General features: G+C 37.6%; 1 protein-coding gene across 2 annotated transcripts in view; it reads left to right on the top strand.

The window, feature by feature from the left end:
- Positions 1–1,995: 1,995 nt before the first annotated feature.
- grm3 (glutamate receptor, metabotropic 3) overlaps positions 1,996–27,138 on the top strand; it is a 48,904-nt gene continuing 23,761 nt past the window's right edge. Inside the window, exons 1-3 of one of the 2 annotated variants that reach the window (XM_077710327.1) lie at positions 1,996–2,043; positions 24,165–24,261; positions 24,383–24,848. The gene's annotated coding sequence lies outside the window, so the exon portion shown is untranslated. Of the gene's footprint in view, positions 2,044–20,791; positions 21,438–24,164; positions 24,262–24,382; positions 24,849–27,138 lie in introns of those variants that run through there. The other variant, XM_077710326.1, reaches the window with a different exon arrangement.

Below are 27,138 nucleotides of genomic sequence, written 5' to 3'. Positions count from 1 at the left end.
ATGTGTCATTCATTGAGGGTGCGCCTTATAATCCAGTGCGCCTTATATATGGGAAAAATGTCATTCATTGAGGGTGCGCCTTATAATGCAGTGCGCCTTATAGTCGTGAAAGTACGGTAGTTGTCTTTTTGACATCTAATCCCGGTGGGCTGGCACAGATCGAACTTGTCTTGTTAGTCTATCAAGTTGGCCTCAAAAAAAGACCAAAAACTGTCATTTTCACGACTTTTTAACACCAGTTGGACCACTAGGGACACAGCTCAAAGGTCTCTTACCTGCGTGAAGACCCCTAGAGTGCATCATGACCTCATCCGGGCGGCTTAATCACATCCCTAAACACTAAAATGACCCATGCAGGAAACGGGTCTTCAAACCAGGAAGTTCAGATAGAGGGACAGCCTAAGGCCAGTCATCAATCATCAACATTGTGTTTGTGTGGAGACGTGTGCGCTTTAAAGCGTTAATTGTTTCCACCGTCATAAAAGACGCAAAAGAAGTTACAAGCATCGCCACGGTAACAACCACGCAGTTGTTAAAAAAGACGAGGCTTTTGGTTGCGTTTTTTTTTTTTTTTTCGGATTTAGCTTGGCTCCCTTGTGAATTTCTCTCTGTTGTCTCGCTTTTTGTAATGACTGCCCGACTTCCTGTCTCCTTGGTTACACCAGTCACAGATGTGACAAGTGCGATATTTTCCAATCTTTTGTCCTTCGTAAAAAGGAAGGAGATACTGAACTATTTTTAGTAGATGCTTGTATATGGGTTGCGGCCTGTTTTTGGATGGCAAATGGTGGACAAAAGAAAGTTGTGGTTGTTGTTTTGAGGCTACAATCGGAAGCTAAAGGATTGTTAAGCAGGGTTCAGAACAATTTCAAATCAAAATAAAGGCTACAGGAAATGTTTACATTTTGTGGATTTTCTAACTTTGATCCTGTTTTCGTATATTGAAACAAAATGAAGTGTTTTGTAACCTGAACATTTCGTTTTTAGAGGCATTCGTAAGTAGAGGTAGCACTTTATATATGACTATGACTTATATATCACTATTTATTTGTCATAAGATTTTCTCTGGTTAGCAGTACAGGATTTTTTAATGATTTCACTCTATGTTAGTAGCATAGACGATAGAATTTCTCTTGGCATATTTTTCCGTTTAATCTTGTATCTGTGCTAGCTCCTCCGCCGCCCTTCCTCAAATGAGCTGACGGCGCCCTTTGCCTTCGCATTCATCATTCAAGTTTAACTGAAGCAGTCTTCCCCGCCATCTCGCCTTCCCAGGGGGCAGGAGGAAAGAAGGCGGGCTCAGCAAAGAGGAAACCAAACATGTCTTGGGGCCCACGCTGCATGGCGTTTGTTGAAAATGAAGTTGATTTCAGTTTGTTCATTGACGTTTTGGCCGCACAGCAGGAATAAATCACATTAATATCAGATCGCTTTTCCTTGATTAGCTTCCTGCTGAAGTGCTTCTATACACTATTAGACATACTTTTAAAGCGGGTTATTAGTTACGTGCGTGTGTTCTTATTACACGTATGAATGAATTAACAAGTACTAACTTGAGCTCCTTTGGGGCTCTCTTTTGTAGTGGTTCACTGAACACAACATCCAGAGTGACATCTCCTTTAATCACCAATTTACCTCCAACAAATGTGTGTTATGTTTTACAGAGTTCTTAACCCTTTAGAGGGCACTCAAAATACTCATTGACTTCCATTATAGGGGCTGGGGTAGGCTGCAGCGACCTTTTTGTTTTGCAGAATATTAATGACTCAATATTGATATTATAATATCAATACAACTGAGCGATTACCACGTCAGCATCATAGTTCTGAATTAGATGGTTCCGATATTTCTGTGTGGAGTATGCATGTTATTGCCAGGCTTGCGTGGGTTTTCTCTGGGTACTCTAAGCTAATTCTATACTACATTTTTTGCAGGTCAAAGTATGCAGTCAATTGCTCAACCAATCAGGGTGTACCCCACTTATTGATCATTGTTGGCTGGGATAGGCTTCAGCACCCCCGACGACCCTTGTGAGAATGACGGGTAAGAACATGTTTTTATATATAAATATAGTTATAGAATTAAAAATTAAAAAAAAAAATATATATATATATATATATATATATATATATACATAGATTTTTATATATAGGGTATATCCAAGGTACAAAAAAATAAGTACAATTGAAACCTAGCTTAGTGAAGGGTTAAGTTTATTTATTTACTTATTTTTAGTCACTTACTTTATAAGTGTGTCTTTCAAGTCAATGATATCATCCGTCCATTTTCTGTTATGCGTCTATTTATTAGTGTCAAAGGCAGCCAGAACACCTCTCAGTTCACTAGACTGACATTTACAAATGAATGATTCATCCCCAAGTGTGTTTTTGTTAAATGTATTATGTTGTATATTTATGATCATTCGATCGCTACCATTGCCTCCCAGAGAAAATGGATTGGATGACTATCGCCATCTGTGGCATAGAAATGTAATTAACCACCGCTTGACATTGATGTCCCCTTTTGATCCCTCCAAGCCCGCTTTTTCCATTAGGAAAAATTAAAAAGCACTTTGCTGACCACTGCCCTTAAAACACATTTACATTACTTTTGAAGTCTCTCAGCATTTGACCAAATGTGGTCTTAAAACGTGAGGCGGTTCCTCTTTGTTGTTTCCACTTCCAGATGTCGACATTGTTGAAAAGATTTTCTGCACTCTAAAGCCCATTGAAGTTGTTGTTTTTAAGGGTTTGCTAAGTGCACTTGTGGATGGTGATGTGTTATAAAAAGTCTCTTTTGTGCCACTCACAAAATGGAGGGTGAAATACTGGAATCCTTAGGAACGACCATTCCATTCATTAAACTCTTAAGAGTCGTGTAACATTTTTGGCATATATTTGCCACATTTCTCTTTTAATCAAATCATTACAAAAGGTACACACTGTTTTTTAATCATTTTTGCTAAAAATCGTTTTACAAGAAAATCATGAGTTGTCAAAAACAATTAAAAATGAAACAAAAACAAATGAATGGTGTTAAAAAATAAGGTTACACTTCTAGTCCTCCCAGTTTAAATGAATTTGATGTAAATGAGTTCTTATTTGTGTCATTGATAGACTTGCATTAAGTAGAAATGTTATTTTAAAATAAGTACAGATGAATAGGAGCAATTTTGACCTTTTTGTTTTGCAATTGAAATAAGGATATGCACGCACAAACCTGCACATCCAAAGTCCCCCGTCGATGCGCCAATTAAGCACCACCACATGGAAGTCATTGAGTGTGAAATTAAAAACAGGGATTGCAGTACATTAACGTTCTTACCGCTTCACCTTCACCACAATGTGAGCACAACCAAAACGGACGATAAAAATGTGGTCTAAAAAAAGTTGTCAAATCAAACTTTTTACTTTTAACTTGATTTTTTATGAAATTATAAACAAAAAAAAATACAACTTGTATTTATTCCTGCCCCAAAAGCACAATATACCGTACTGTTATGTTATTTTTAGGCTAAAGTTATTTTAAAAAACTGTTAACTGTTTATCCCCATATTACTATTGTTACTTTAATGAATGTTTCTTTTTGGTTTTCTGCAAAAAAGAAAATGTATAGTGAATTTTATCTTATATTTTTTGATACATTTTGATACTTTCTTTCATTTGGTAGTACAAGTTGTCTTTTGTTCCAAAAAATCATATTAGATTTCTATAAGTAACATTTTCATGATACAACATTATTATACACACCAGTATTTTTTTCCAATGGCAGAGAGTGCTGACTCTGCAAAAATGACTAAAAATATATTTTTTAAATTAACTATTTTTGGTTTATTACTACCACATTTAAACTATGACCCATTTGGTTGCCAAGGACGACATGACATCTACAGACAGTTAAAATCACAGCCAATAATTCCATTTTTTTTCCCTCCAGTATTTCATTCCAATGTTTGTTTAACTACGAGCTGTAAATTTTTAGCCTCCCCATTTTGTCATTGGAGATGTTATTTAAGTCGTTAGTCTTGACGTTATCAAAACATACATAGACGGACAAATTTGCTTCTTGAAGGTTGCTCCTGTCCCCTGAATAACTTTTCTGATTTTACCCCATTTAAGGACTATCACACGGGTGGGCAAAAGTGGTGGTGGTCTTCTATGGCTAACCCGCAGTAGAAAAATATAGATTCTAAAGCTACTCGTTTGGGCGAATTATATTTTTTAGTCACCTAGCACATAAAATCGTGCAGGGTTTTTGTATATTTTCATACTGTCTTAAATTTACCTCGATGTGGATGGGGTGGTGCCCAAGCAGTTCGTGACCGGACGTTTGGTCGCCGGCCTTTTGGTCGCCGGTCTTTTGGTCGCCGGTCTTTTGGTCGCCGGTTAAATGTACTTGGATATTAAACCTTCTCTTTTAGATATTAAACTCTCTCATGAATATTATTTTGAGAGCTGGCTTCAACAGTAAACTCTCTGTCACCATTTGACTGGCGACCAAAAGACCGGCGACCAAAAGACCGGCGACCAAAAGACCGGCGACCAAAAGACCGGCGACCAAAAGACCGGCGACCAAAAGACCGGCGACCAAAAGACCGGCGACCAAAAGACCGGCGACCAAAAGACCGGCGACCAAAAGACCGGCGACCAAAAGACCGGCGACCAAAAGACCGTCGACCAAAAGACCGGCGACCAAAAGACCGGCGACCAAACGTCTGAGCACCACACATTTGGCCTGTTGTATGCACTAAATTCAAGATTCTTTAGATTTCAGCGACCGAGATGATCCAGACTTTTTGCAAAATATTTTTTCCCGTACAAAAGTTTTTATTCGGCATACACATTTTTAAATGGTTGAAAAAAACGTATTTAAAAAAAACTATCAGTTGATAGCTATGTATTTTATTTGGAAAAAAGTGTTAAAACTAACTCTTTTTTTAAATTTCACCTTTTTATTATTCTATAGTTTCTGTAATCCTTGATATTTCATTGAGGATCCATTTTCACCTTACAGTAGTTTATATTTTAAACCTCCCATAGGAGAGAAAAGGAGATTTACATGATTTAATTTTGTGGCCCACGCAGAATGAAATCAACTGATAGTAAAACATAGCTTGTAGTTAATCTATATTTTACATTTATAAGAGTAAAATTGTGCACAAGCTTAGATTCAATGCGTTTATTAGTTTCAAAACTGTTATAAAAATATTTGGTTCTGCAAAATCATGTGCAGAAATCATTGAAAGTTGGCTAAACCCATTTTTTAAATGTAATTTTCAACACACCACTTGTGAACGGCCACTGGATGTCACAAGTGTGCTTATTTGCTCTTTTTCCGAGCAGACCTGATGGCATGTGGCTCGCCATTTTTCCTCCGTTTGCACAGATTTGGTAAATTGCATCACGCAAATGTCAATTTATTCAACTGGCTCTCACTGCTGCTGCTCTTTGATCTACAACTTAAACACCAGAAAAATTAAAGGAGGAAAGTGTTCCTAATTATGCAAATGAGCAATTTTCCAAGTTCAGATGAAGTTATTCTGGAAGCCAATGAACTGAAATGAAATTTAAAGGGGGAGTAAATTGAGGAAATGAATTGAGTATGTCGTTGATGCAGTAAATTAGCTACGACCTGAATGGATGGATTAGTTGACACAGACAAATGCTTTGTGTGTTTGGAAGGGATCAACGTAAAAGACTTTGTTAGACCTCGTTGTCTTTATAATGCAAAAATAAATGTAGCCTGTGAAGTTTTCATAATTTCAATCAGCCGTGTCCAAACTTTTTTGTCTCCGTGAGCGCACTTAAAAAAAATAATTGAAATAATTCCAATTTATTTGTTGACTAGACGATCGGAATGTGATTTTTTTTTTTTTAGCATTTACATTTTTATAGGAGTATTCATTGGCTGTCATTGATGGTGATAGGCGTCCAATCATTTTTGACTGGAGGGCTAGCATAGAAATGATTAATGTTCAATTTATTAAGTTTATTTTTCAGACTTTAATTAATTGATAACTAAGTTGCTGTTTTTTTAACTTAACTTTATTTTACATATTTTTTTCAAATTTTTCTATTATAAAAGTATTTGAATCTTGTCATCTAAAAAAATGAATGGGTTTTGTGCATAAGAAATACTTCTCTTAGAAATATTTCTATTCTCAATAGCCAATTCCAATATTTTCCTACATTTTTTTTGTAAGTCCGTTAACCATGTTGGCAAAACTCTGAGAACATGTTATTTTGATAACATAAAATCCTACACTTCTACTTATTTCCTCACTATGAACACCATTTAAGTGTAAAAGTTCCTTTTGTATTTAAGTGCATTCCATTTTTTTTCTTTAATTCAAGTTGATCTCTTCACCAAGTCTAGATTTCCATCAAAACTTGAATACACAGCCAGTACTTTTGCATCCCCACGTATTACAAAACGAACAGAAACACACACACACACACATCTCTTGGTTCCTTTCAAATCGAATGGCATGTGTCCTACGCCTCGCTGTGTTGTCATGGCGATGCGTCATTTTTTCGAGGTATGCAGCACACAAACAGCCGTGAAGGTGAAGGTTGTTTCCATGTTAACAACTCTTTGAAAAAAAAAAAAAAAGCTTGCTCCTGCACAGAATTTCATAGTTGGTCTTCTTCATGTGGCTTTATAACAGCACGTTCATATTTTTCAATCATTTTAATAGGTTGGGTTAACAAGTGGCAACAAGATGTCCGCATTTTATGTATTTTTATGGAGGGTTAGTATGATAAAATCATGATTTTGGTGTGCATTTGCTGATTTTGGATCTACTCTTTCATTACTTTTACGAATGTGTATTTTTTAACACTATTTTGAGTGAAAACTCACTTAAAACCCTAAACTATGTACTTTAGTAGTACTTTTGCCATCAAATCTAGAGCATCTGCTGATACTGAATACTCATCTTTGGTATTTTATTCATATATTACAAAGCATATAGGTTTTTTTTGGCTTCTTTTGACAATATTCTATTCCATCTTGAATATTTAGTTGTTTTTCTAGACATTAACTATCTTAAAAAGATGTTCTTGTTGCTCAATTCTGAGTAAAAATTAAAAAAATAGCCTGTGGAAGTGAAATTTGACTTTTTAATGCCCCCAAAAAAGTCACATGCCCGAGTCAGCCATCAGCCTTTAAAACTCTAATTTAACTTTTGACTTATTCTTACCATCCCGCTGGCATTTTTCTCTCCCAGTAATTGTACGGCCACACACGGCAGGCATTAGTAATCGATTAAGAGGAGAACGCCCTACTAATCTTGTTTGGATTTAGCATCAGAGAGTCTTGGGTTAGGAGGAAACTTGACTGTCTCATCATCTTAGTGTTTCCACACATATTAGTAGATATTAGCTATGTCGAGGGATGATTAATTTCCACAAGTATTGTCTTACTTTGAGTTAAAACTGTGACTTTTGTGATAAGATTGCAGCGCAAATATGGCCTAGATGAAAACATGTTCAAGCCTAGGTTGAAAAGAAGCCACGTGATTGGACGAAACAAATCAAATGTGGCTTCATTGTCCATATAAAACACACCTGTAAACACTTCTCCGCCCAATCTTTTGTTCATTGGAAACGCAAGCAAACTCTATAGCTGGAAAAAAAACTATTATCAACAAAGCATTGTCCCTTACGAGTGCGCCCCTATTCCACAAAGAGAATTAGGACCGCCTGAATGCCAGGTGCAGTAAAATGACCGCTTTGCATATCAGAGAGACCGTCACAATTGCGCCGGCCCGAGGCCGCCGGCGAACGAGGGCGAGATTGAGTAGTAATTGAAGGCTGACGTGTCGGACAATCGGACTGGAGGAAACCCATTTCCATTATATTCGCCTGCCCCGCCGTATATATTCAGGCGGGAGGGTCGTTAGCGGATGAAAAGTAGTTTAGCATGACAATGAGCCCGCCAGGTCAATGCGGGAGAGGGACGGATGGCATTCCAGCCGGCGAAGCGACATCGTAGGGGAGGCGACTATGTACAGGGCCGTTGTCGGTCGGTCTTTAGTGGCCTGTTCGTGTCCGAAATGAACATCTGCTTGCATTATGGGGGTCATTGTTATTAGCCTGGCTTGTCTGATATTGAAATTACAAACGTAGAAGACAATGGGTTCAATACACAGGTGCAAATGTTCCTAGAAAAATCTGCTTGAAATGCCAAGGAGTTCATGTATTCAATCACTTTCGCTTGGAGGGGGGTGTCGGAGCCTATCCCAGTGTCTTAACCCCATATGTGTTGCATGGAAATCAAGTTAATTTTTGTTTAGCAAAATTAACTTCAATAGAAATATTCAAACTGGAGAAAACTAACCTGGGATCGAACCCTAGATCCCAGAACTTTGAATTTTAGTCAAATTCAGGTGCTGTTTCATGGAAGTAATTGTCCTAAAAGTCCGCCCGCGTGGACCAAAAACAGAATTATCCCAATATTTTAAGCCTTCACTTACGCCAACGAGAATACGCCAACAAGCGCAGACGTTCCGAGTGCAGTTCGGACCGAGACTACCGACCGGTAATCAAAATGGACGGTGGCCCGATCCAATCTACTCTCAAAGTTGAGAATCCACATTCCACCTTTGTCCTTTTGGTCTTCTCCCTGGCAATTTTCTTTCTTAGATATACTGTATGTAATCTCCTTTGCCCGACTTGTCCGCGGAGCAAAAAGTCATTAAGTGGCGGCGAGGGTGACAGCTTGCTGATGGTTCAGCCTGAGAGAACACGGTCTACCCGGGGTGGACCCCACTGCGCCTACACGGATCAGCTCATTACAATGTTAGACAGTAGAGACCAAATCCATGTGATGAAAGTGCTCAAATGTATCAAGAAACTTTGATTTCATGTCATGTAAAAAGAAAAAAAGAAAAAGTCCTACAATCCAGGCGAATGTTTAACATGTCAGCCTCATAGTTCTGTGGTCGAGGGTTCCATCCCAGGTCGGTCCTCAATGTGTGGAGTTGGCATGTTCTCCTCGGGTTTGTGTGGGTTTCCTCCGGGTACTCCAGTTTACTCCCACATCCCAAAAAGAGGAATAAGATAAATGATTACACTAAATAGTTCCTAGCATGAACGGTTGTTTGTCTTTTTATGCATTGCATTCGGAAGAATAGATTATGTATGTATAAAGATATTAGATTAGGTTAGATTAAATTCGATTCGATTAGATTACTTTAGATTAGATTACTTTAGATTTGATTACTTTAGATTACATTACTTTAGTATAGATTACTTTAGATTAGATTACTTTAGATTAGATGATTTTAGATTAGATGATTTTAGATTAGATGACTTTAGATTAGATTACTTTAATTTAGATTACTATAGATTAGATTGCACTAGATTAGATTACACTAGATTAGATTACACTAGATTAGATTACTTTAGATTAGATTACTTTAGATAAGATTACATTACTTTAGATTAGATTACTTTAGATCAGATTAGATTCCTTAGATTTGATTACTTTATTCATCCTTTATTCAGGAAATTTCATTGTCACATGAGCAAAATGGTGAGAATACAGACAGGAAAAGACATTTTAGGCATAAATAAATAGGTAATAAATTAATTAATAAAGAGATAAAATAAAATATATTAATAAAAAATAATAGGCTACTAAACAATGATTTTGCAGCAAAGTTAGCGCCACATGTTGGTACCGCGACCATAATTTCACAGTATTCCTAAATCATTAATCGACAAGAAGGCAAAATCTTGATTTTTTTCGATGACACAACTGTATAATTTGCACAGGGAACGCTTAAGCATTTTTTTCAAACTACTTTATTTGAATGTGGGTGCTCAGAGACGCACACGCGTGGGTAAACCTCATTAAGCAGACTACACAAGATCGTCCAATTACAAATGCATTCTTTTCTTCTCCTCCTTCTCCATCCTGCCTTTTGCTCTCATCCCTCCCTCAAAACAAACATGGCCCGGTACAAATTGCTTAATGGATTGCAAATCACTCCGACCCGGCAAAATGAGCCTAATTGAGGCCATGCATCACAGCGTTGTGGGCTGATTTAAAGGCGGGTAATTGTTTTTGGTGGAGGCTGCAAAAAATATTCCCTTGCTCCTGTTTTTTCGTACCTCGCCGGAATGTAGCAATAATTTCAGGATCCAATTAAGATGTACCAAATAAATGAGGTTTGGCTCATTTGGTCCATTTCACGAGCTCCAGTGACTGATTTTTGACAGAAAAAGGAATATTATTAGAGTTTGAGGGGTAGTCCTTCAAAATGAATATACATACCTACATTAAATGTCAGGTAACAATTGTCAGCATAGTTTATATTTGCGTCAGGTATTTGATTGAAGGGGTGTCGAATTCAATTGTTTTCCAGTTATGGTTTTATTTAATGTCCCCAAACCAGGCTGCCACATTTGATATATTTATGAATTGAAAGTTTTCTAATAGTCGATAGATCATTTAAAAATATACATATTTTTCTACATCAATTTTTGGGCCAGTAAATAGCAAATTGTCTTATATTTTTTAATGAAATCAGGGAAAACATTGACATTTTTTTATACTAAAACTTTTTTTTATTTAATTAAAAAGGAGAGACAGTAAATTTTCTATTAATTTACTTTGAACAAGTAACAATTTATGTATTTTTATATATTTCAGATTTTTATTTTATTCAAATATTGGAATAAAAAAATGGACTAGTTAATGTCTTTATTTGTTCATTCAGTGTTATTTCTCCCACTATAAATGGATTGGACGTTTACTAGTGGAAAAACTCCTTGAAATGAAAAGAGCCACGTGATTGGTCATGAATTACCGTCAGTTGCAGTAAATGAGTTTATGATGATCAGCCTTTATTAATTCAGCCATTTGTCTGTGCATAAATTGGTTATACAGCACACCGTAACAGCGATACAAATAACACGCAATCAAGACGTATTAAGTACCAGGAATAAGTAAATACGGGCTCGTTAAAACATCGACTGTGCTTGTCGTAAAGTGACGCTGGGTGTAGTATTTGGATTGTGCAAGTGTAGGACAATTTGGTTGAACAAAAATAGACAAATTTGAAATGGTCCTCCGAGCTTTGACCTCATGACCCCAAAATTGAATCACCGTTTCCCTTTCATGTTACAAATTTCTGCTTTAAACCAAAGTTCTCTTTAAACCAAAAATACAAAGTAGCCATTTGACCTTTGACCTCTTTAACCCAAAATGAATCACATCTTCCCTTTCCTATTACACATTGGTCATGAAAATTGATACACCTCCCTTTTCATTCATAACTTATTACTTAAACACTGACCAATTTGAATTGCCTCAATGCCCTTTGACCTCATTACCCTAAAATTTCATAACCTCTTCCATTTCATGCAAAATTAATGATATTCCCTTTTGCCATTCATGATTTATCCCAATCAATCGACTATGTTTCCTCTGCTCTATAAATTTAACCTATTGACAAAGGTAATTTACTCAAGTTGAGAGGTGTATCTTCTCTCCCATGCCTTGACAAGACCCTGAAGTAGTCACCCGGATACTCAAATGCAACCACTGGACCTTTCCATCAAGTCTCAACAAGTAGCTGTCCAAAACAAGTGGTGCTAATGTATCGTGGAGGGCGGTCTTTGCGGTCTTTGCGTTTTTTCTGGGAGCGTTGCCGGTGAGCAAGTGCTTTCCCACGACCCTGGCACTCCATTTGTAGTTGAAGAGGGTGCCAACGACACTCATGGCACATATTCACCAAGCCACGGAGGTCTTATCTCACTCAGGCTCAGTGCAAATGCTGTCTGTCGGTGGGGAGAATCGTCAAACTCAAAGAAACTTTTGTGGCTCACCCCGGTGGCCGAGTCTTTTGTGCGCGTGTCAGAAACACTTTGGAAATCTTGGCGGCGAATCAGATGCTGAATATTGATGAGAAGCGGCCATATCTAAAATATGAATTTGCTAATCAGAGCTAATAAATATTTGACTCGCGGAGACGGCGCCGCAGATGAATCGATGTTCGGGCGTTGAATTGTTAATGCTAGGCTGGCGATACTGTACGCCTCCGCATTAGGAAGTGCGGTCACGTGACTTCACGTCATTTTGGCATGGCTTGGAAGTTATTTTTGGGTGTTTCGACGAGTACATTTGGGAATGAATGTGTTGTTGAAAAGTTACGTATTAATAATAACTGATACTCGGTTATTGATATGTCAGTTTCTTAATTAAAAAAAAGTCTTACTAATAATGGTATTTGCCATTTTTTCCCTTTTTTTTCTTTAAAACCCATTCAACTCGATTTTATGTGGGCCGGACAATTTTAGATATAATATTTAGACTTATTTTTTAATAAATGGAATAAAAGAAGTGGATTAAAACCCCTGAATATTCAGTTTTTTTATAGTTTTATCTAAAACAATGTTTATTTGAGCATTTTTAATATATTTTTACATTTTACAACATGATTTTTGAACTAAAAACAGAAAAAAATGATTTAAAAAATGACAATTATAGATATAAAGGGGAAAATCAGGAAATTTAATATACATCTATATCTATCATTTTAATTTGATCATAAAACAGAAAGTCAGCACTCATCATTGACTTTCTAGGGCCACACAAAATGAGCGGTGGGCCAGATTTGGCCCCCGGGTCGCCACTTTGACACCTATGTTTTAAACAATGTAATGATAGATTAAAAAAAATAACGTCAAAAGGTAAAAATGTAAATTTTCATGATTTCCTTAATATTTAATTGCGGGTTGAAGACATTTTACTTTGAAAAACAAAATTGATTTACTGTCCCATTCCAAACTAATATGAAGATAGATGATTCTTTACTATAGCTGGTCAGTAGGCTATTGTTGCTCATGCCAAGTTACAAGGACAGCGCATTAGATGCCAACTGTTCTACATGCTGAGTATAATTAAATAACTAAACAGGTGTAGCTTTCAGACAAGAAGTGTGTATATTTAGTTGTGCAATTGTGTGTTTCTCCCGTACGCGTGTTCATGGAATAGGTGATGGGGTGCGTTTGAAGTGTGGCTGCCGCCGCGGCGCCGACCCAAGCGATGCGCGCTGCCGGATGGCTTTGTTGCACATGAAACGTCGAGAAAAAGGAGGCTGGAGAAAGGCAGAGCGGCACTCTCAGCTGAACCCAAGTAACCCTCCCGATACTTTGATTCAGAGCGAGAATTTAACTCAAAGTAGAACTTTTACTGATTGTCGCTTCCCCTATAACTTCTACGGAGGAACATTTGACTCGCAACTTTAGATACTCGGTTCGTTAGTGGGGTAAGGCGTGTGGTTGGGGTGCCTGTTGCCTCGTATCTGGCATCTCGAATCGTGGGTAATGATTTGATTCGATATTGATTAATCCTGATGTGATATTTTAAGACGATAATTGGGATTTTTGGATGTCACTTATATCTGTTACAAAATGAAACATCAAAATGGACATAAAGGTATATATTTATTATTTTTTTCATTCAGAACTAAAGTAAACATGTTTTGGTTTTATGTTTGAATAATATATGGCCTTCATTATAACATTCAATCTCATTTTTTTTGTTTAAACCAGCTTTGGTCCAAATTGGTTACATTCTAAATCTGAAAAAAATAAACATAAAAAGATGTCTAGCACTGAATTTTGAAGTCTTTTAGGGAAAAAAACTGGCAGTTCAAAACATAAGGTTGAGCATTCCAGGTATAATAATCACCACAAATTCAAAAATAATATAAAAAATAATAAAATATCCAAATCGAACCATATATGGCCTTCATTATAACATTCTATCTCAATTTTTTTGTCTAAAATAGCTTTGGTCCAAATTGGTTAAATTCTAAATCTGGAAAAAAAATATTAAAAAATGTAAAGCACTGAATTTTGAACACTATTTTAGACAAAAAATGGCAGGTCGAAACATTATGTTGAGCATTCCAGGTATAATAATCACTACAAATTAGAAAACGAACAAAAAAAACGTATCCAAGTTAGAAAATGTGCTGCAACCTGACTTATGTGCTACAATAGCTGAGAAACTATGACAAGATTTGCCGGGTTTGCCACGTCGTAGGTGTTCTCAATCAACCTGTCATGTGAACGGCCCCTCAGAAGTGAAAACAACAAACCAAAAAAACAGAATTCAGGGTCCCTTCAGTCATTCGATGACCCGCTCACGCAAGAAAATAAAAATAAATAAAAAATACAAGCGCTGAGGTAGGCATGCTGCTGTCAGTAAATAGTAACCGCAGAGAAATATGCTGGTCTATGCTGATTTTTAGCAGCGTTCAAGTAAGTAGTAGCTGTGTGAGTCAGGTGAGGAAAGTAAGCGCACAAACACACACAAAACTGTGCAATAAATCGATGGAAAGCAAATTTTTCAAAGGCATGCACTCACCCTAATCTGACCGTGGTAGACTTTGTAAAAAAAAGATGGATTAACACCCCAGACTATTGGACGGGAAATCAAATTCCTTTGGCATGTTTGTACTATGGTGGATTGAATAGTTTAGTTAGCTTTCTGCTGCAGTGGGTAACGATAAAACTACTTCATACTTGTACGGTTTGCCTGGATTTTGTACGGGATTTTTAAAAAATTCAATGGGTGCAGCATACAGAAAAATATCATACAGGTATGTTAAAAAACAGAAAAAATGGTTCATTTTAAGCCAAGCACAAAAATGGCTCCTGTAATGACTCAAAATGACCAAAAAAAGAATAAAGAAACAAACTAAAGAACAGATTTTATAGATATTAATGAAATCTAATTACATTTTATTTCACAAAATTAATCACAGTGTGTTGCAATCACATTACCCACATGAATATCGTTATAATTATATTTAAACAAGTATGAACTATAAAAAAAAAAACATGTTAATGTGTATTGTACATATACACATTTTAATTTTGGATGTGTAAGCATTTTGTTTAAGTATTAAGGTATTAGCCATGTTTCTATAGGGAAACTTTGGGCCAAGTTTGTCAGCTTATCCTACATGCTAATCAAGATTCTTGATTCTTTTAGATACTGTATGCGAAATGTAATTGATTAACTTTGTGTTCTATCAAGTTTAAACAATTGAACGATGCAGTTTTAACGCAGTACTCAACAATAGGAACATAAATCCTTATTTTTATTCAGTACATTTTCGGGACCAAATGGTGTGTCAACAGTATTTTTTTTTTTGCCTTATGAGTCACTGTGGTGTTTGCTTGACGCAGATTTTTGGGGTGCGTGGGTTGACGTGGCTCGTCGATTGATTTGATTTACTTCGCCCGCAGTCTTTTAAAAGCGTGGCGGGGTTCTTTTATCGCATCCTTGATCCGGCTGATACAGGGTTGACTTGTCTGACGTATATGTCAAAGCTCGGGGAGTCGCATAAGCACTTTGTAGGTCTAATTTTACCGTGTATCTTCTTTTAAACATCCAAATAGTTCCTACATTCTTCTGCTCGCGCTTATGTTCCATGAATATTGGTCCCAAAAAATGTAACGTACACCTGGGTATGGCGCGAGTTTGGTAGAGATGGTTCCAATCCTCAGCGACGAGTCTGGAAGACATTCCCGTCCTTTATTTTCTGCACTGTTAGACAGCCCCGTGGGACGTCAAACGCTCCTGCTGCTACTAATATAATCCAGAATTGTGACTCTGCCGCCAGCCAGACTCACGCTCTCACATAATTGTACGCTTCAGGCATGCGTACCAAGCTATCATACTTGGATGTTTGCCAAATTGCTTAGTTTGTTGCCAGCCAATCAACATGCCCCTATTATTGTGTTCTGTTAAGTCATACGCCCTCTGGAAGATCCTTACCTGCGTGACCGGACGTCTGGTCGCCGGTCTTTTGGTCGCCGGTCTTTTGGTCGCCGGTCTTTTGGTCGCCGGTCTTTTGGTCGCCGGTCTTTTGGTCAAATGTACTAAAATATTAAACAGTACTTAGGTATCAAACTCTCTCTCTTAGATATTAAATTCTCTCTCATTAATATAATTTTGGGAGCTAGCTTCAACAGTAAACTTTGTCATCATTTGACCGGCGACTAAAAGGGACCAAAAGACCGGCGACCAAACGTTCGAGCATGTTTACCTGCAGTTACGACATCGGTTTCCACTATGCAGAGGCAAACCGTGACATAAATGACATTTATTGTACAATTTCAATCGTTTTAGATTGGTGTGAGTCTTGATCATTTATTTTTAATCCTTTCTGACAAGATCCTATCCTATCCATTAATCAGTGTGAAAGTAGAACGTGATTTTTTTACTGTACAGTCAGGCTTCCTCGGTGTGAATGTATATGTGCATTCCTGCTCACGTTTCTTAACAGGTTTAGAGTATAAAAAAAAAGCTAACTGACGCTAACGCTCAAACTGGAAAGAATACACATGAGGCATCAATATTTGTCAGCGCTCGGGGAAGAAGAAAAAAAACCTTGAACAAAAAAGCAAAAATAGCAGTCAGTGCAGCTTCTTTATTACCCACACATTTTCTGGAGTCATTCGTTTAGGTTTAAAACACATTTGAAACCCATTTGGCCCTCGGCGAGTATATTTTGAAGCTTGCAGGAAACAACCGTCTTGCCTTTTGCATCGCTCGACGCCGCCTTGTGTGTGATGAAATGCACAAATGTTTGGTCTTTGAGAAGTCTGATCATAATAAGTATGTGAAAGCTCCACAAAGCTTTCACATACTTAGCCCCGAATGTGCACCAACAATTTCATACAATAACAAAGCGCTCTTCTCCGATAAGGCATCGGAAACTGCGCAAAATAGCACCATGAATACTTTTGACAGTCATTTTATCTAATCTAATCTACTCTATGACTAGCCAATTATAGTTGGTGAAAGCAATGAATTCTGATTGGTTAAAGCAACAGTCTTATCGACGCTTGTTTAATGCAGTAGGGCCTGCAGAACTGATTGTGAAGGCCTTGAGGCAGATTTCTGAACCTAGCAACAAATAATGGCTGAAATATGATTGGTTAAATGCTTGAATATGAAAACACACATCTGGAAGTAGTGCAACCTGAGTAAAAAAGCAATGATAGGAAGCTAACAGACAGTTTGGAATTATTTAATAAGTATTAATGGACAAAAAATAATAGATTGGTGTAGATATTTCTCAGGCCAGCAGAGAAGGCTTTGAAGGCCCTGACGGCCCCCCACTGCGTTTTAGTATACAACAATCACATTCTGCAAGTTTCCAAATAATTATTTTTTTTGTTCATGAGTGAACTTAAAAACAAAAAAATAAAGAGAAACAGAGAAATTAATAAATCCAGGTAATGATGCATTTGAGAAATCTGTTTGGAATGGGCCCGTTTTTTTGGCAATTTTAGCAGTGGAAATGCAAACGGGGAAGGAAATCACGACACTTATGTGCTTCAGAGCATGTAGCGCTTAAGAAGTTAATTTTCCCAAAACAGCTTCGTCGCCTCGGTTAAACGTTGGCATAAAATGGCACAGGTAATTACACACAAACACAAGCGGGCACATATGGTGTCATCAAAGTGTGGACCATTTAGAAGTAGCGAGATCAATGAGGAGGACAAACAAAAGCAGGTGGCATTTTTACATTATAGTATGAGAGCTTATTTTCAAATGGGGAGTTTGAAATTTCATGGCATAAAACTGGAAGTGAAGTCTACTTTGAGAATTTGACTCCAACTTTATTTGAACTTTGTCGTGTCTGTTTTGAAAAAGCACAAACTACTTATTCTCCAAAGGGTCGCGGGGGTGCTGGAGCCTAGCCCAGATGACTTGTTTATGTATATTATGCATATTTTGACATTTTAGTGCTGTCAATAGCATTTTTTTTACATGAAGTCAGGCCAATTCATTTATTCTCCATAACACTTATTCTCATAATGGTCACGGGGGTGCTGGAGCCTAGCCCAGATGACTTGTTTATGTATATTTTGACATTTTAGTGCTGTCAATAGCATTTTTTTACATGAAGTCAGTCCAAATAATTTATTCTCCATACTGCTTATTTTCACAACAGTCACGGGGGTGCTGGAGCCTCTCCCACTAGAATAGGAACACCCTGAATTGGTTGCCAGCCAATAACACGGCTCAATAAGACAAATAACCATTTTTGCTCACATTAACCTGCAAAATTAGTGTCAAAAGAAGTTAAAATATAAAAAATCTTGATGACCAAACAATATTATCCAATAAAATGCATCTACTGTATCTTTTCAGCTTGTATACAAATATTATATAGGTAAAATTAGGATACTTAAAATAAAAATTCTGTAAAAAAATTTAACAAATGGTTACACTAGTGCAAACTGAAATAATCCATGTTGAATTCCAAAGCATTCTTTTGTCCCATTTCACGTCCCGATGATTTATTTTCATCCATTTCATGCCAAGATATATTTTTTTCTTATGGCACCCATCATGCACGTTATTTGTCAACACAAAAACATTTAGAATACCTAGGGAGCCAAACATGTCATCCCATAATAAATTCTGGAAGTTTGGAGCTGACTGCAAAACCACGATAACCAAAAAAAAACGTTGCTCCTTTGCCAAGTTTTTGACGTCCCACCCGGGCATCTCCTCAAAGCTAGTGAAGCGTTCGGAAAAATAGTGGCCAGGGACACGTGGGCGGGTCTTTTGTGGCGCTCGGCCTTGGCTAACTTTGTTTGGCGTTCCACCTTGAGCACGGCGACACAGAAATGTCGGCGGGGTCGCTGTACCTGAGCCGAAGCCTTCGTAAATAGCAACTGTGATAATGAAGCAGATGGGAGATTAATGGACGGGGGATGATTTGGGTGGCGTTCAAGCATGCATGTCGCTAGAGATAACAGGATCTCATTGCAGATAATGACCATGTACGCTAAAAATAGGAGGATTAAAATATACTATCACACTTTATCACCAAAAAAATTAGGCCAATATTTCTCATTAAACCAAGTGTATTCTTTTATTGCTGTATTTTTCGGACGAAAAGTAGCAAATTATTATGAGTTGCAGCAGCCAAAGGGAACGCAATGAAGAGGTAAAATATGGATAGAGAGAAGGTTTCAAATTAACAAAAAAAATCTTAATATGATCTTTTTATTGAATCTGGGTGGTAAAAGTTTTTGATGATTCCATAAACACTTTGTAGCCACATTTGTTTAAATTAATGTGGGATTTTAACTTATTATATATTATTTTTGGAATTGTTTATATAAAATATATTTATAATTTCATAATGAATAAATAAAATGATATATTTGACTAAAATGAGTCAAAACAGCGACAGTGTGGTGTCAAAGTGCCGGCCCGCGGGCCAAATCTGGCCCGCCGCATCATTTTGTGTGGCCCGGGAAAGTAAATTACGAGTGACAAATTTCTGTTTTAGGATCAAATTAGAATGAAAAGTATCAATGTATATTAATTGTCCTCATTTTCCCCATTTTAAATCAATAATTGTAATTTTTTAATCAATTTTTTCTTTGTTTTTAGTTCAAAAATCACTTAAATGTAAAATCTAAAAAAATATATATATAAAAAGCTAAAATAAACGATGTTTTAGATCTATAAAAACTGGATATTCAGGCCTTTTAATACAGGTATTTTAATCCATTTAAAAAAAATCTAAATATTATATCTAAAATGGTCCACGTGAAATCAAGTTGACGTTAAAACGGCCCTCGAACCAACCCAAGTCTGACACCCTTGGTTTTGTAGTATTTAACTGCCTGGTAACTCAAATTTCCGCTTCTTAACTTTTGCTAGCTGTTCTGTCATTTCTTAGCGTTGCATCAATTGAATATTAATTATGTGTGAATGTGAATGGAGTTCTGCTCTTACAAGACCACACAGAGACAAATCATGGGTGCATTTAAAGGGGTGAGACTGAGACCGCTACCTCTTCATCACCCCTCTGACGACGACGAGTTGGACTGCGTTTTATCACGGCTGTCTGGCTTTTTTTTTCTCGTCTCCGAATAGCTCCCTCGTCCCTCAGCCTGACATTCAGCTCTTCCTCATTATCATCAGCATCAATGTCATTATCCTAAATTTCCCCTCCCAGGACCAGCATCCAGGTCACGTGATCATCCTTGTCGCTCGGTAGTGCAGTATTTCGGTAGCTGCAATTTGTTTGTGGCATAAATCCGGGGGGAAAAATGAAAATGGCTTGTAAGTTAAGTTCAGTTTTCATTGCGATTGGCGACCAATGAGCTTTCCACTTCTTTGCCAGGATTTAAGATTTCGAATACAAGTAGGGAAAGTCACTTGGCTCCAATTTCGTAGGAATACTGAAATTTGAAAGCTAATTTTTGGTCACAATGTCCTTGTTGTTGGTCTCCTGTGTCCATAGTTGTCTAAAATAGGGTTTAACATTGATTATTTTTCTATTATTTGGTACTTTTGGGCAAATTTTAATGTCAGTTTAAGGGGTACTTTGCTAAAAAAAAACTTCACTTTTTTAAAATAATGTTGAATTGCACATGAAAAACTTTTTAAAATGGATTTTTCCTATTTATTTTAATTTTTATTTGAAAAAAAGGAAAAAAAATAACACGGAATATATATTTTTTTCTAGAGTTATACTTTCTTTTAAAGAAAAAAACTGATTCATTATTTAAATTAAAACAGTAAATATTCTCTTTAATTTTTACTTCTTCATGTATTTAACTTTTTCTGAACACAAAAAATAAGTGCATTATTCAGTCATTTATCTTTCATTGAATACTTGCCAATTCATTAAAAAAAATCATTCTTTATCATTCTTTTTTTAATTTTGAAAAAAATGGGGGAAACAAACAAATAATTTTTTTTTCTTATAACTTACTTACAATATTTTTATTTAATTAAAACTGCTTCTTTTGTGAGAAACCAAGAGAATGTGAATCAATTGGTCTTAAATTCCATGAATCATTTAATATGAAAGTAGATGATTGCAATACAATTATGTAAAAAAAAACTAGCTCCCATTCACCGGCAAAGCTACGAGTGGAACTAGATCGGACGTCTATTACCGTCAATGGCACAGAAATAATCTGATTCCCCGTCAGTAGAAACGAATTTGGCTCTACTGCTGCTCTCATTGTCAGAATGCTGCTGCAGACCGCCTCATATCATTAATCAATTATTCACCACAAGCCTGTTAATGTTTCATGAGCGAGGCTGCTGCGGTCAATTACTAATGAATTGTGCTCGTCGTCAGAAAGCGCCGAGCAGACCGCAAATCTCATACTGTACCACACCAAATTCGGGACTACGCCTGGGCATCTGCGTCTTTGTGCGGGTGTTAATTGTTTTTTTTTTCTCGTCATTCTTTAGAAATTAGATTGCTGCTCTGACATGTTTACAGTTTTCAAGTAGCTTTGTTTATTTCCAGGAGTGAAAATGAATAGCAGATGAAGGCGGGCAGGACAGGTCAGCGCATGTCCTGTGACGTGACTTTGTTAGCCCTAAAGTCTGTTAGCTATGCTTCCGTACACAAGGTAATTACTAGACCCCCCGTTTGGAGACCCCGAGTAGCCCAAAACAATAATAAGAGACAACTTTTTTGTTATTCAGGAAACTGTGAACTCATTGGTTCTTGTTGGGAAAATGCTCACAAAACTAAAGTGCCTCAAAATTTGTCCTTCAAGAAACATATACTTGATTTAATGATGGCTGAATTGTTGAAGTTGTTTTTTGGTTGGTTTTTTTTTCAGAGTTTGGTCAATTTTGAAATTTATATTAGTGCAGAATTAGTTTGAATTTTTATTTAATGAGTTTTATTGTTAATTGCAGTGGAGTTAGGACAACTTAGATTTGACAATTTAGCATATATTTAGCCTACCATGCATGTTTTTTGGAGGTGGAAGGAAACCAGAAAACCTGGAGAAAACCCACGTAAGCCCAGGGAGAGCATGCAAATTCCTCCAATGGAAGATCTAGACCTGGATTCGAACCCTCCATCTCAGAATTATGGAGCTAACGCACTAAACACTCATCCACAGGGCCGTTGCAATTAAAAGAACCAAAAAATGTAACTCCAGTATGATTTTATCCCCCGTTCGTTGTCCATTATCTGGCTAGTGCGACTTATAGTCCGCAAAATACGGCACCATCCAAGTGAGTTACTGCAAATCGTCAACTAATTCCTTGCGATTGCTTAGTTTGTTAACTCTTCCAACAACATAACTTAACCGCAAGTGACCAAGAGAGCAAAAGTCAAGGGGAACTTAGACAAGTGCATTGCAACACTCGGGACTTTTATGCACGCCACTCCATCCGTAACGGTCGGAAATGAAGCGCGGCTAATGCTATTAGCGCATGGACGCAAAGCATCTGCGGGGAATCGGGGAAGGAGAAACGCACGGCGCCCCGGTGCACCTACTTGCTGCTAAATGAAGTGGCGATGAGGCAAAAACATTGTCGCCATGCACACATTGAAAATTTGGCGTCCTGTGGTTCTCCAATGGTCCATTTTTATCGACTATTATAAGTATAGCTTCTTCCTGCATTCATGGAAGTCTTTCTACCTTTTCTTCTCTTTCTTTTTCTTTTTTTCTGCCCATCCGTCTGTGGGGAAATATTGGGCACAAAGCCCCCTCGCTGAGGGAGCCTTATTGGACAAAGCTGGCTTTCTGGGACTCGCCGCATATATGCATGCCACGGTAGACAATGAGGCCCTTATTAGAGAGAACGACATCTCGCTCGTCGGGGTAAAGTGGCGACTGGCGCTATGTGTGGATATATGTGTGTGTGCTAAGGTGCGGCGTAGAGGTGTGAGCTAGATCTTGGACCAGTCCATGGTCGCAAGAGTGATCAATCATTACCTAAGATTTTCCTGTCATAGCGAGGGTGTCATTTCAAGTATAACGATATTTTACAATCGTTAAATCATTGAGTCTTGTCAATGTGTATTCCAAAATAAATGATGAAGATTGAAATTTTGCAGTAAAATGAGTTTGTGTAACCGTTTGCCTCTGCATAGTTGAAATCGATGATGCCATTAAAGCTGATTATGTGGGTAGATAGCCTATAACACAATGGAAAATGGTAGTTGAGACTCATTGACGTTATGGAAGTCATTTTACTATACAAATTCTGAAGATGCAATCATGGACATGGAAGCATTTTGGACTCGATAATATGTTGTAAGATTTATTTTGTGGGTGTGGCTAAGGCCGCTGAGAAAGAAAATACAAAATAGCCTTTGGTTTCATTGTGAAGCATTTTCTGTCACTTTTACAGATGGATTTTTGTCTAAAATATGGTCATTTTTTATTGAACATTGAAGCATTTTTAATCAGGTAAATTCGCCATTCAAACAGAAGCTAATCCTTAGCCATTAGCTCCAAACGGAAAGCAGTCACACATGGTATTCCGATGCACTTGGCTAAGTTTACAATCCAGAAATCAGGCCTCTCCACAGACCGTATGTGTTTGAGCAGAGTGAGGAGGCTCTGTGACTCAATCATGCATGAAGAGGATTTTCTGTTCAATAGGCACTGCAGACGTGCATACTTGCATTCTAATGAGCGCCGTGTCATCCAAACAAGTTTCGCTCGCAGATACTTCCTTCCCATCTCAGGCTTTGGACTTGTTTACATGTTAGCTTGGGGATGCTCATTTGGCCAGACAATAGGTCTGAATGGGGAATCACGTGTTAGCTCGTAGCTAAATGAGGGCGGTATTCGGGGTCCTGGACAGGATGGAAAATTTAGGGGACGTTTCAATGAAGGACCTGATTTCATAGTTAAATTATTTTAAAGGTGATATGAAATATTGCAGTGAGTTTTGGATACAAGTGCATTGAATGAAGGGACAAAAAAGTTTGTTAATGAAATTCTAATCTAATTAGTTAGACTATTCTATTGACATTTTTTAATAAAAAAGAGAAGAAATAACTTATGTGTCTAGTGGTGTATTTTTGCCATTTTAAGTGCAATTTTGTTAAAAATATTGCAATAATTTTGTTTTGGAGAAGAAATATGCCTAAGAATTATGTAAAATAAAGTGTTTGTATTAATGCAAATTTTAGAGAATTTGATCTAATTGGCCTGGATTAAAAATCTAGACATATTTCCTTGAATTTTGTGTTTAATGGGGATAGAGCATTTTCAGAAATGCTAAAAATAGAAAGATTTCTAAAAAAAAGTGTAAATGTCATCATTAAAAATGCCTGGAAAGTGATAGCAATTGAAAAAAAAATGATTTCTGCCATTTTCTTTCAGTTTTGCCAGCTTTTTGGGCCAACGGCCAACCAGCATCAAGCCACCAGTTGGGCGATGGTTCCATTTCTATGCTTTTATCCTTCGCCATCCACTGAGGGTGAGAGCGTCACGTCAAAGTTTGATGATTTGCCGCATCGCCACTTGCACATTTCCTTATTTTGAAGAAAAAAACCATATATATATATTTATACACATATTTTTGTCATTTTTTTGGACAGACTCTGAAGTGGACAGATGGACAAAGATGAAATGTGCATCTCTTTATCCCCTTCCTTTTCTGCTGGCTGTTGTCGATCCGAGCGTTAAAACGTGCAAAGAAGGATGGCGGGGGTGTTGGAATGGCTAAGTTTTCTTTTTATCCAATAAAAATGTCTCCGTGCTTAGATCGATTGTTGTTGCTAGGAGACTGAAGCATCCTTTGGCATTGGGCTTCGGCTCCCCACGTCTGTTTTTTTCCCTCCCTCCCTCCTTCTCTCTTTCTCTCTTTCTCACTTTCTCGCTGTCATCCCTTCCCTCATATACAAACACACGTTCTCTCTCCCTCACACACACACACACACTCACACACGTTTGCGCACTCACACACACACACAACAGCAGCAGCATCCTCTCTCGGCGCGACTCCTCTTGGGATCGCGACTAAACTTCCAGCGGGGAAGGGATTCGCGGGCAAACAAGCAAACGGTGAGTAAAAAAGCAACAACCTATCTATGACTTTCATTTTTTTCCACCGGATAAAAAGGATGTGTAAAATTGTATTGAACTTTGATTTGTTTTGCTTCAACATCGTCGCAGGAAGGCATTTTTTCGACATTTTTTTAGGCGTTTTGTGTTTGAACTTTGAATGGATGCACGCCATATACGGAAAGGTGGATGTGGCAGTTCCAATCCTTTTTAAAGTGTCAACAAATTGCATTTTCTTCCTGTGAGTAGCGAGTGCTGGCGTCGCATTTGCATGAATATTGTCACGCCGCCCTTTCAATAGGCTTAACTTTGCCGCCTGTTAGAATGTGGCACACTTAAAAATCAAACAAATGGGGTGTTGTGGAAGTGTGACCTTGCTTTCTCCTTACTTTTTTTTTAAAAAAGAATGCGCAGTGATATGATGGATATTTGGGAAGAACTGCAACATGAGGTGCACCTGCTTGTCTTGAAAATATTTTTTGGGTGCAGAATTGATTGGGGGGGGGGGTTGTTGAGTTGCTGCCATTGACGGAAATAGGCATTCAAATACAGGTGCTGCTTCATGGCAATAATTATTTGTTTGGAGATGTGTATTTCTGGAATATCATCAGTTTTAATGTTGGAAGTGTTAAAGTTGTGGTTAGTTTGACAACCCACCTTTTTTGTCCATCATCATCATGGATCGTTTTTGACAAAAATTATCACAAGAAAAACATTTGTTTTAAAAAAAATTGCAATATTATTAGATGTTTGGACTGAGTAACTACGATTTTTAAAGCATGATACATAATTCTAAGGAAGGTGGAATTTTCTAATATTGTTAGGCAAGCAGTGAAAATGGTTAAATCATTCTTTTTCTAGAAAATAGAAAGGAGACAATATCATGATTACATACAGTTTAATTCAGAGGTTAGAAATAAAAATACACCTTGACAGGAAAATATTGCCTCTTGTTACAAAAGAAATTTCTGGATAGGAAAGACAAAAATACAGAAGGCGTTGCAACTTGCACAATGTAAATATATTTGTAGCTGCTCTCCCATTGGTTATTGCCTAGCTAGTCTTCCTTTCATCCCATTGGCTGGGATCACTTTTTTTTCAGTCAGTCTTACCAGGAATAAACATATGCTGAAGCACCAATAGTAAACTGGAGAACAGCGAACTAAATAGTTATCTTTTTACAGTTTGCTCAGTTTTCTATAGCCTCAAAAGTATTTATTTTAAAATTATATAAATAGTTTTTGTTGCAGCCTCAGCCGAACTGTGGAAAAAAGTGCAACTTATAGTCCGTAAAATACGTGGTCCAATTCTAACAACCACAGCTGCCAGTATATATTTTTGGAGTTTTCTCCATTAGGGGCCTGGGTTCGAATCCAGGTCATGACCATCTATGTGGAGTTTGCATGTTCTTCCTGAGCCTTTGTGGGTTTTCTCCGGGTACTCAGGTTTCCTCCCACATTCCAAAAACATACATGATAGGCTAATTGGACACTCTAAATTGCCCCTAGGCAAAAGTCTAAGTGTGCATGGTCATCCATCTATTGGCTGGCTATCCATCCGATTGGCTGGCCATCGATTCAGGGTGCCCCCCCCCCTCTTGCCTGAAGACAGCTAGGATTGGCTCCAGCACCCCCTGCAATCCTAACGTGGATAAAGCAGTTCAGAAAATGAGATGAGGTGGTTTTTCCTATGAGGCACAAAAAAAGGGAAGAGGGGAAAAAACACCTGCCTTTTTTGTTTTATATATATATATTTTTTTTTTATATGTTTCTTGAACAGAGTAAGGGGGGGGGGGGGGTCAAACAAGGTGTAGGAGTGGCTGTGACTAGTATTTAATGCATTTGTTAAACCTTGACAATACACTTGTGCGAGAATACGTGTGCGTTCAGCATAATGTGTGTTCAAAGATTGTTTATTTATGTGCGAGTGGGCGAGTCTGCAACGCACGCGGCCTTGTGTTTCAGCACTTTTGCGCCGGTGAATATGCTTACAGGAGCTCCTGTTGGAGCACATCTGTGATGAGGAGGATGATGATGATGATGATGATGATGTGTGCAAGTGCACGTGTAGGTGCGCCCGCTCGGCCTTGTAGATTTCACGCAACGCATCTCTCCTGTCGGTATGCGGTACACGCCTTTCCTACAATAGGAATGGAGCAGACGTGCTCGTTTAAAAACCCTGGCTTGCCGTTGCGTCATTTTTTGTTGCTGGCGAAAGCACATCATGCGTTGGTAAATAAAAAAGGAATAATGATGGATAAAAGAGAATTGTTGCTAGGGTTTCCTTTTTT

This window comes from Stigmatopora nigra, chromosome 2 (genome assembly GCF_051989575.1).
Source record: "Stigmatopora nigra isolate UIUO_SnigA chromosome 2, RoL_Snig_1.1, whole genome shotgun sequence".
NCBI lineage: Eukaryota > Metazoa > Chordata > Actinopteri > Syngnathiformes > Syngnathidae > Stigmatopora > Stigmatopora nigra.
Note: the sequence above shows the minus strand (reverse complement) of the source record. Positions and strands in the feature narration are given on the sequence as shown.